Source organism: Gopherus evgoodei, chromosome 4, assembly GCF_007399415.2.
Source record: "Gopherus evgoodei ecotype Sinaloan lineage chromosome 4, rGopEvg1_v1.p, whole genome shotgun sequence".
NCBI lineage: Eukaryota > Metazoa > Chordata > Testudines > Testudinidae > Gopherus > Gopherus evgoodei.
The window spans coordinates 122272969-122275450 of NC_044325.1; the positions used below are offsets into that span (position 1 = coordinate 122272969).

General features: G+C 45.0%; 1 pseudogene; it reads right to left on the minus strand.

The window, feature by feature from the left end:
* Nucleotides 1–289: 289 nt before the first annotated feature.
* On the minus strand, nucleotides 290–1226 carry LOC115651211 (annotated as a pseudogene).
* Between the last annotated feature and the right edge of the window lie 1256 nt (nucleotides 1227–2482).

Genomic DNA, 2482 nt, shown 5'->3' on the forward strand with positions numbered 1-2482 from the left:
TCTATTTGTGGCTAACTAATTAAATAACCATTGGAACAGAGACATGAACTTGAGCATCTCACCATCTAGGCCAAGAGCCTATAGAATCATTCTCTCTCTCTATCTTGTGATGCTTCCAGTCTTTTGTCCACTGATCTCAGTTGAGGCCTGCAGACTTTGTTGGAATACAAACAAATTAATAATAATAACAATACTACCACGGGCTCTGCAGAATTACATTGCAATGGGCTGGAAATTGAATTCACCTGTTTCCACTCCCATCGCTAAGCCAGTATGGAGTTAAACAGATTCATAAATTGGTTAGGAGTTTATTCATTGCTCTCCTCAGGGCGTCCTTCACCTCTGTGTTCCTCAGGCTGTAGATGAGGGGGTTCAGCATGGGGATCACCACCGTATAAAACACTGAGGCTACTTTGTCTGTGTCCATGGAAAGCTGGAGGTGGGATTTAAATACATGAAGAGGAAGGTGCCAAAAAGCAGGATCATTGTGATCAAGTGGAAAGAGCAGGTGGAGAAGGCTTTGTACCGCCCCTTGGCAGAGCGGATCTACAGGATGGTGGAGATGATATAGACATAGAAGAGGAGGACAGTGACAAAGCTGTTCACTGTAATGCAGCATGTGAAAGCAAAGATCACAATCTCATTGATGCAGGTGTCAGAGCAGGAGAGCGCCAACAACGGGGAGATGTCACAGAAGAAATGATTGATGATGTTAGAGAGGCAGAATGACAGCCTAAATGTAAAACATGTTTGTATCACTGAATCCACCAACCCCACAGCGTAACACCGACCACCAGCTGTTTACAAAGCTGCCTGAACATGGTGACCATATAGAGCAGCGGGTTACAGATGGCCACATAACGGTCATATGCCATCACAGCCAGCAAGAGGCATTCAAAATCTGAAAAGGCATAAAAGAGATACAGTTGCACAGGGCAGGCAGTGTAAGAAATGCTTTTCCTCTCAGCTAAGAAATTCAGCAGCATCTTAGGGGAAATTATCGTGGAATAGCAGAGGTCACAGAAAGACAAATTACTGAGGAAAATGTACATGGGGGTGTGAAGTAGGAGATCAATCATGATTAACAATATCATCCCTCCAATTCCTACAAGGGTGATACCATAAATCAGTAGGAACACCCGAAAGAGGGGGACCTGCAGCTCCGGACTATCTGTCAGTCCTGAGAGCATGAACTCAGTCGCCTCCGAGTGATTTCCCTTTTCCATGGCCTCTGAACACAGATCAGGCAACTACAGAGATGTGGGCAGGTGGATGGTGCAGAAAACCTGTCCCTTCTCTGTAATGAAGTAAGTGAAGATAAACGGAGATCAGTTTCTCAATGGACTTCAGTACCTGCTCAGGAAAGTGCTTCATCCACAGAGGCAGATGTTCACAGCTGGTCATTTCAGTTGTTTGATAAAATACACGCTGCATAAATACAATGACATGCAGGTTAATCATGCTCCGCACAGGGACACTCCTGTTCACTAATCTGAGCAGCAAACAGTGATTGTGATTCTGCTGTAAGACAATCAGGGTGAAAACCATCTCAGTCTGGAGAGATTATTTGTTAGCTAAATAAGGGGTGAGAGGAAAGGAGTGTCAATCTTTCTATCCTCTTTGCGCAAGGGGAGCTCTGTGGCTTGACATGTCGGGTTGGGGTAAAGTTGCTTACTGTGCTAATAAAGCTTTTGAGCCTTTACTTTAGCCTGTATGAAAACCCAGAGACATAGTGGAAAGTACTGGCTTCAGTGACTATGTAATTGCCTATTTTCTCCAACCATGGAGGTCGCTTCTTTAGCTGAAGGGGTAGAAGTTGGGACTGAGGCTTTCACTGCTAGAGGTTGTGAATTCAATACCTGCCAGTCCCCATGGTGTCTGTATGTGTGTGTGACTCTGATACTGGACAATCATACTTACCTGCTTAGAAGAGAGAGACAGATGTGTTGGCGTTTCCCCATGGTCAGAATCTGCCAGTTTGGAGCATTCAGGAAGTTTTATAGTGAGATTTTTGATCTATGGGACATGATTCCTGAAGCAACTGGGAATACCTGAGCTCAGAGAGACACAACACCTAATTAATGGGTTCAGTGAACCAAAGCCACCCTCGATGTAACTCATGCCCTGGGGATTAATTAGTCCCACTCTTTTCTACTGTGTTATTAAATGATGCAACTTCTACCAGAGTTACAGAGTATGAGGTTAGGGGTAGCTTTCATCATGCTGTTTTCAGTGCAAGCCAGGTACTGCGTAGAGATGATCCACAAATGTGATTTGTTTGTGGAGACTGAAAGCATTTCTGCTTGGAAATACCATGAGGGTGCATAAGATACCATACACCACCAATCTCTTCCATGGACCAGGCTCCCCGGCTGGACTACATCCCCCATGAGACATGATCGTCTCTCGTCTTACTGAACTGCTCTGGAAAATCACCAGAATCCTGCAGCCATGGTCGGGGAGGAGGGGAGTTTGGTCTTTT